Below are 9,249 nucleotides of genomic sequence, written 5' to 3' on the forward strand. Positions count from 1 at the left end.
AATTTACATTGAAACTCCTTTGTATGCAGTAAGAAAAGAAAAAAATTGTACAGGGACACAATTTAGGCTCGTAGCTTTTTTAGTTTTAGTTTTATCAAGAATACACCATTTCCTCTTACCTCAAGCATTACTATTGTTGTTCTCGTGCTTTCGAGAAGTGTGCGAGTGTAACATGATATCAGCGCAGCTCAACTCTTACATCTAGCCTCTATCTTGGGGCTTCTTCCATCGTTTTCCCCTCAGAATCTAAAACATCCCTTCTCAAAGTTCATCTTTGAGTAATGAGTATTCAGTTGTCCTAACAAAGTATCTTTATCAAGAGGGTCTCCAAATTTAGCTTTCTTATATGCTTAAGTCAATTAGTCAATGGCATGTTGATATATATTCTCATGTAGTAACAACCTTCAATAATTGGTGCATTGATATCCAACAATACCAACTATAAAAAAAAAATAGACCACACAATCATTGCTAAGACTACATATTCCATAACTATAATGACATTGCTTCCACTAACTTCAAGAAATCACTTCCCAAATATTGCATTTGCTATCTTCTAAAAATCTATTCAACCTTCATGTTTCTAGTAAAAGAGTCCATTAGGATTCCTCCATCTTCTACTATTGCTTACCCAATCTCTACACCACCACAGATACATGTGAAAATTGCAGCAGGAACACCATTTCTCTCTAACACCTCGACACCTCGGCTATGAGTTTTGTTGTGGCTATAGTGATGAATAGTGTAATAGAAGCACCTTCCCTAATCCATTTATATTATTCCATGGCTAGTTAGTGAGTGCATCAAATAAAATTAGTATTATTGGTATGGTGGAATGTAGAGACAAAATTTCCTCTAAACATAAATTCAGCACATCTTGGACTTAGATCCCAACCATCAACAATGTCTTCTGGATCTGACCAAAGAAGGTCACACATAGAACCATCATGAGGAAATTCCTACCTTCTATTGATTATTCTAATATGATCTAAATTTGATATTGCATGAGAAATATTTCCATGTAGACTAAATATACAATTCTCAGTAAGTGAAAGGAAACTCAATAGTCAAAAATATATGTGCATACCTCCACACATTTACTAATCCTTACTTCTAAATGCATTCATCATAGAACCCATATACCTGTGTAATCTTCTAGCTCTCATGATTTCCCTGGATAAGTGTGATTTGATTAGGATATTGAACCTTCAACGCAAGAGGTAGAAAGAAAGTATCCATGAAGTAAAAACCTTTGTCAACAAATTCGCCTAAAAAAAAAGTGGTTTGTGAATAAACTTCCGCAAGTTTAAATAACTCTTTCATATCATACAATTTCCCATGGATGTATCCACAAATAGTGACGAGCGAATCGACTCTCTCGACATTTCTCTCATCGATGAGGATCTCCATAACCTTCGTGTAGGGGGCCTTCAATTTTGATTCCTTCAAAGGCTTGCGTCAATTCAATTGCTCTATTTTTTGTCTAGTTCTGACATTTCTCCACTATTTCTTCTTCTCTTTTTCTAGGTTTTCCTACAATATTTGTTTTCTTGTAGAAATGTTAGGGAATAAAATTTGTATTTATTTACAACATTCCCCTTCCCAATCCACTAAAACCATATGAATCCTCAGTGTTCCTGGATTGGAGCAACATCAACAAAACGACCAACTAGGGTGTTGTGCTCAAAGCCCCTTGTATACAACCATCTGCAACCCCCAATCTAATCCCTATCCTATTACATCAATAACAACACATGTTCAACAATTTACCCCTTTGGCACTGATGGCTACACCACATGACATGATCTAGTCATTGATGTATTTTGGATGAGTACCGCCCCTATCTGTTGGATATCTCTTCTTCTCTCCATCTATTGGTTGAATCTTATTTTCCTCATGCTTGCTTACTTCTCCCCCATTGACATCAACAAAAAATGGTTGCACAGCTAAGTCTTCTTGATCTACAACTGTATTCTCCTTTGCATGGCTACTACTCCTCCTGTGTTTATGATTTCTTTTACCTCTCCAGATGGCAACATAACTCTCACTAGTCCCTATAATTTTTCCCACTGATGGACTTCTCCCCCGAAGTTTTATATCAACTGTCATGATTAACATTTTTTTCCTACAGTTCATTTTGTTAATATGAAATGGATATATGTACTGAAACTATATACTACCCCTTTTACTAAGAAAATGAAGGAAAAATCACTACCAACCTTTGTCTAAGGTACTCAAAAGTATCTTTGGGTAGTCGTTTGGTAAATATATCAACAACCTACTCTTTTGAGGAAACAATTCTAATTTGAAAATATGATCAACAATTTATTCTGTGAGAAAATGATACTTGAGTGGTATGTGCTATGTCTTAGAGTGCATAATAGGGTTCTTAGAGATATTATTGACACTAGTGTTATCAAACATAATTGTCACATGTTGTTCACAATTTCCCTACAAAACCTTGATATTTTGCTTCATCCATAGAACCTAGGTGCATCCTTCTTTTGCTACAATATACTTTGCTTTAGCTATGGATAAGGAAATTAAAGTATGTTTCTTGTTGAGCTAGGAAATTAGACAACTTCCTAGAAAGAAAGCTCCACCACTGGTGTGTTTCTTACCATCAACATTGTTACAGGCCATTTTGTCACATATGTTCAATAGGCCTACAAGCTGAATCAATCAACATCCTTGAACATTTTGTCATAATCCCTGCATAAAGCCTTAAGAAGCACTTCTCCAGAAAGTCCGAGGTTCTGGAAAAATTAGCTCAAAAACAATATTTTTAGCCCCAGTGAACCTTGCATTCTTGGCCACCTATTCTCAATGCATGTTGCATACTTGAGAACCAACGTTGGTCAGCACATGTTGTTCCTTTTTGCAGGCACTTTGATTCTAGAAATTCGGGAAAAATAAAAAATACTCTGAAGTTTTCTCTTCCAGAAGCTTCCAAGGTAGTTTTAACTATTTACCAGAGATAGAGATCTTGAATTCCTATCTGATCCTACTCTAATGGACCTATATCTTATCCCTTGAGCTCATCCTCCCATCATATGTGGATCTCAAGCCTAGAATGGTAAATCCTAAACTACCACACTCATCCTATAAATTTACTGCCTCCCATAAGGTATGGGTTGGCTTTTGGAGATTGTTAGTGCCCTCATGTTGCTACTTTAAGCCTTAATGAGTCACCATATTCATGCATTAGTGTTGATGTTGAGGTGTGCTTTGTGGCAAGGGAGGATAATTCAACTTGGGGAGACATCTAAAAAGTCAGATTTCTATTTATTGTTGTAACTCTCTCCTATATTTGTTAATACAAAGAGCATCTTGTTTTCTTATATGTGTTGTGTTATATTTTCACTAATGTATTTCAATTCCACTATGACTCATTAAATAACGATTTAGATTATGGTACGTGGATTTGTGGGTCCTTTAATTGTTTTAGTCATCTGTGAAGGTTCTAATTATAGCACTTGGAGCTAGAGTTGGAATTTACAAGCAAGGAGGAGAGGAAAGCTTACTCTAGATTCCAGGTAGGCTTCTTTCCCATTTTCTAATTTCTCTAAGTTAAAATTGATCCCTTTTGTCCTCTGTTGTCTAGATTAGACCACTAGATCTAGGGAATTCATTTTTTTTCGCAGAAGCGAAATTCCATATAACAAATTAGCGACCATACTGGGGACAATATTTCCCTTAGTGGTTTCCTTGGTCGTAACATCTTTTTCACCTCTTAAAGCAACCTTAATTGACTCACTCAAACATTTATTAACCTTAGGAAAACACTTTTTGAGCTTGGTTGGGTTTCTTATGTCATGTTTTGATCGAAACAACCCCAACACATTCCCTATTCTGAGACAAAGCGCTTTAGTGCACTTGTTTCTTCTTTATGCCTACGCTGCAGTGCACTGGTGTATGTTTTTCACTTGCGTTGATCATGTAGGATGAAAAAAATTTCATTCCTTTTCCATGCTCTTTTCTCTGTTTTGGTCTAGCAGGTTTTCCTTATGTCTCTGAGTTTGTCCATTTTTCTATAAAGCCAATCCCTTGTGTGAAATTGCATGCTTTTGCTTTCATTTTTGCAAAAAAAATTCCCCCTCCAAGGTGGGGGGGGGGGGGGGGGGCCTGAATTGTGTATGAGTGTTAATCACCTCTGAGTGTCATCACCTTTTTTATAAGATTTTGTTTCATTCTTTCTTTCTTCTTATCAATTTGGGTTTGTATGCATAAATTGATTGTTGAATTTGAAAAGTAACTTTTACATTACAATTAAAGTCTGTGTGGTTTCTTTTCGTCAACAATAAAGTTGAATTCATATGTTTCTTTTCATTTTAAAAATTAAAAGAAAATAAAAGAAAAACAAGTATTTGCGTTGCATATATGGCTTTTATTTTGATTGGACTAGTGAAGTTGAAGATATCGATTGTTGCATCACTTGTTGATTGATTTCTTCTTCCCCTACTTAGTTAGGCCTTTCATTGTTAAAAGGAAAATGAAAAGAGTTATTTTTGTCATATTAGTTGCATCATAGGTGTGTTCAGGTGACATCAAGTTTTAAGCCTTGAAATCAAAACATAATTCAAGATAAAATCTAAAATTCACTCAATTAACCTAAGGAGCATTTGAAACTTAATGACACACATAGAGGTCTAGGCTAGAGACGTGTTCCAACGTCTTTAAACATAGGAGCTGTCATTATTTGTCAGTGTTACATTCTGGGGGTGATATCTCATTCCATGTACATCAGGTATATCAAATTGTTCTCCATGTACCTTCGGGTATATCAAACGACCCTCCACGTATTCTAAGTATATCAAAACGTTCTCATTGAACGGTTATGCATTAGACACCACTAATACTGAATGCGCTTACAGGTACCTCCAGGAATATTTTGGAAGTCCACCATAGGATGCAAGTTAACCTTAGGAATTTGAGTCAGTCACATTGTCACTTGTGATACACTGAACACAACATTTGAGCAGTTTTCCTGTACGTACGTAAATCCTTGGTTTACCAAGGTGGTCTATCATAGTTCACAGCGACTTGATAATCCTTATCTGCCTAGTTACCCATTTGTTTTATTTTATGTCTTTAATTTCTAAAATCAATTAATTGAAAGCGGAACAACATCCTCACCGTGGAATAACTCCTTAGTGGATCTTAGGTTGAGACTAATGACAACAGTTCCCGAGTCTACCAATCAAGGAAACCCCTTTGACAAGAGTCCTGTTCCTTTTCCCTGTTTTGGAAATATTGGTGCTCCTTATATGAAAATTTTGTCCCTTCTTATATTTACCATAGGTTTTCCAGTTTGGTTGTTTTTGACCCCTATGATTCCAAATATCCAAACTGCTCCTCAACCAAGTTCTGCTCCACTTGAACAACATCAACCTCAAGTTGATCATAAAGTTGGCCCTTTTCCTTCTTCACCTATTGCTTCTTCATCCATTTCTTCCTCATTTACTGGTGAAAGTCTTGATTCTAGTAACTAGGAATCTAAGAAGAAAATGAAACGGATGATGAAGAAGAAGTAAACTAAGTAGGGTGGCAACCAAGAAACCATTGCTAATAATACAACTAGTATGGAGAAACCTTCCAGTCAACCCCACAAAGTTAACTTCCCTTCCAAGGTATATAAGGGTGACCTCCTTCTTAGATATTTCCCTGGTATTCCACAGGTATTAGAAGTGTGGTCCACAAGCTCATATCAACCCCGGTCATTAGCCTTTGGAGAACATGTTGGTGACAAACCATCAAACTAGTGATAGTAAGATCCATGGGAAAAAAGGGTAAAGTTAAGTTTCCCGATAGGTTATGTGAAGGGAATAATCCTATTCACCTTTGTCCTTATATGGATGAAGCCTCAAAAATGTTGGAAAGCCTTACAACTTCTTAGCCTCAATTTATGGTTGGTTACTGTGAGATTTCTCCCAATCCTCCACTGGTTGATGAAGTGATTGATCAAAATATGAATTCAATCAATTCCACTCTCTCTAAACATGAATCCCATGATTTTGTTCCCAAACAATCATTGGTTGAGAAAATGGATGACTCGATTCGACCTTTCATTGATCGTACTTTTCCCGTAGAGAGTGAGTCTCATACCACTCAAGTTCTACTCATTTCTTCGGGTTCTAATGAACTGAAAGACAATCCTCTCTTTTCAAGGGAACATGGGGACAATCCTCCTGTTCCCATGACATGGGGTGGGGGGGGGAATCCTTCGTTCCCATAGTACATGGGAGCAGTTCTCCTATTCCCATAACATAAGGAGGTAGTTCTCATGTTCCCACGCCACCCCCTCCAACTAGTATGGTCACTTCCTTTGATTGGAGTTGATTGATAGCATATCATCTTCCTCCTTACATGCCCTTCCAGATCATAGTACATACTTATAATATGGTCATACCTAGAATAGACATAGATGAAGGCACATATGTTAGTATTATGTCCTCAACTACTTGGTAATATTTCAATTCTCGCAGCTTGTGCCCATTACCCAAAATCTATTGATTTTTAACAGAGGAACCCAACAACCATTAGGGATCCTTCCTTAGTTTCTTATTACTTTGGGAGGAAATATTGTCTATATAAATGTGATGGTATTCCAAGGCCCTTTGGATTTTAATTTACTCCTTGGGCATGACTCTGTTTATGAAATGGGAGCTATTTTCTCTTCACTTTTTCATGTGATGTGTTTATCGAATGAAGGAAGAATCGCAACCATTGGCCAAATTTTGTTCGTTGGTACTAATGTGACTCCCAATCAACAAACTTCCCTAAACAATCCTTATGTGCAAGTGGTACCTCCCCAGCCATAGGTTAATTATATGGCAACCTATCCCATACCCTTACCTATTGTTGAAGAGGAGCCTCTCATTATTTTCTCAAGTTCTTTTTCCTAGATCCAGTAGGAGATATGGTAAATAATTTGTTGGGGGAATTGGACATCAAGATGATATGGCAGTAGCATCACATCTAGCAGCACCATTGGCAGCAGTAGAAGGTAGCACACCTGCACACGATGAATGCAAGAGGAAGGTTGTTGACAACATAGAGGTGGAGCAAAGCTGCAAGTTCAAAGCAGATCCACTCATGATGAAAGAATATTTGGAGATTGAGGCTATGAGGTGATGACACAACATGAAGATCGTGAAAAGGCAGAGAACGAAACATAGAAGGAGTTTCATGTGTTGAAGCAGCAACTCAAGGAAGAACATGAGCTGCATAGACAAGAGAATGAGTTGCAGCAGGAACATGTAAATCAGGGGGTGCAAGATGCATAGACGGATGAAATTGCACCCATACAAGTTATGGATCCATCCCAATAGCTGGCATGGAGTAGACAAGGTGAGAAGTGTTTTTGATCGCATGAAAGAAAATTCAGAAGCATGCATGTCATTGTGCGCACGCATGCGATCCCACCCATTTGGCACACTCACTGAGGCGAAGATAAGAAGCAAGTCCAATTGGAGCTGAACATGTATTTGGACAGGTTGATGCGCATGACCACTAACACATGCTTGGAGATTAGTGCAGACACTATGCATCAACATGTCACTAGTCCGGTCGCACCCAGGACAACCATGCGCATGCTGTCAGATGAGTTGGATGGAGGAGCCATATTAGTGTACCCAGATGCAACGAAGGCAAGAGTTCACTTCAGCAAGAGTTCACTTCTGAGCGCACATACACCATCACGGACGACCAAGCTTGGCATCAATTTGCCACCATCGACCATCACAAGGATGTTAAAGAGTTGGTCTCACCACAATGGTCCGAGTGTTAGTGATGTCTTGCATGGATTTCTCAAGCCATTTTGTCTCACATGGGTACATGTGCATTGTAATGTAACGTCTTGTCAAGTGTAAGTTCAAGTGTCGATAGTTGGATGTAATAATCATAGAGTAGATGAAGAGTCATGAGGGTAGATGAACTGTCACAAAGGGGAATGTCAAGGGCCACCCCACCCTTTGCTATAAATAGTACCTCATAACTCATTGTATAGGCTTTTGGTCAGCCAAGCTTCCGATAAGACTATCTTAGAGAGAGCTTGGACAGTATTGTAACGCGCCTTGGCTTCTCCACTGCGCAAAGCTAATATATCTCTTTGGAGGAGCAGGTGGTTGTGGCTGTAACGTTCTGTTGTAGGAATTAGTGGTTGGACATGGATGTATTATATGACAGGAACTTACACTTCTTAATATAATAGAGCCAACACGTTTCATGCATATGTCGTATTATATTCCAGCTATCTTGTTTACTCTAAATGATATATGTATATGTTTGCTTACGCATGCATGTATGGACTATTCTATATAAGTATGTATGAATCTTACTGAAATGTGCTGATTGGTTTAAGCATCACTTTGGATTGTTAGCAAACTTGCTTTCTAGTTTGTGATGCATTTTTGCTCGTGTGTTACCTTCCAAGCCGCATGATATCATAGGTTTCCAAGGGGTGCACTCACCCAACTCTCCGTGTGTTAGAACCATTCATGCACCTTCCTTGTCTTGCCACATCTGTCACACCCTTTCTACCAACAGGGACATCTTACTTGCCTCGGTGTGAAACCGCGGTCAAGGCGATATTGTACGACCCACTGTTGGGACTCCTACACCAAACATTTTGAGGTCTAATTGGAAATTCTTACCGGGGAGATCCCCTGATATGTTGGCGGGTCCAACATCGTCAATAGAGCCTAATATTTCTATTACATCCCTTGATATGAATCTCTTCTAGAGCATTGTTCTCCCATATGATGAGAGCTTCTTGGAATCCATGGTCTCTGGGGAGCCATGATCAATATAACCAGAGATCCCAGAGCATTGTTCATTTTCTTGTGTTAAGATCATTAAAAAATGAAACAAGGTGTCAGAACAGAGTTCCTTTTCTTGTGTCAAGCCCCTTAAAAAATGAAACAAGGTCCCCTGGGCATAGTTCCTTTTATTGTGTCAAGCTCATTAAAAAGTGAAACAAGGTCTATGAGCATAGTTATTTTCCTGTGTCAAGCTCATTAAAAAATGAAAGATATCCCCTTCCAATTCGAGTCTTTGATTAGATCTTGTAAATTCCAAGGTGATTCTTTGACTTGATCTCGTAAATGAACCTTCATTCCATCCACCTATTAGTAACCAGTAGTCTACTTAGGTGAATGAAATGAAGCTTGGGGGGCATGTCTTTTGAATTGATTCATTATGTTGGGGACATGGTAACTTATTTTGTTTTAAACAAAGTCGGTTATGATA

General features: G+C 38.2%; 1 pseudogene; it reads right to left on the reverse strand.

Moving 5' to 3' along the window:
* Positions 1-689: 689 nt before the first annotated feature.
* LOC149224922 (serine/threonine-protein phosphatase PP-X isozyme 2 pseudogene) lies at positions 690-1,496 on the reverse strand (annotated as a pseudogene).
* Between the last annotated feature and the right edge of the window lie 7,753 nt (positions 1,497-9,249).

Source organism: Pinus tabuliformis, chromosome Q (genome assembly GCF_031772625.1).
Source record: "Pinus tabuliformis cultivar Carrire ecotype Pingquan chromosome Q, CPIR1, whole genome shotgun sequence".
Taxonomy (NCBI): Eukaryota; Viridiplantae; Streptophyta; class Pinopsida; order Pinales; family Pinaceae; genus Pinus; species Pinus tabuliformis.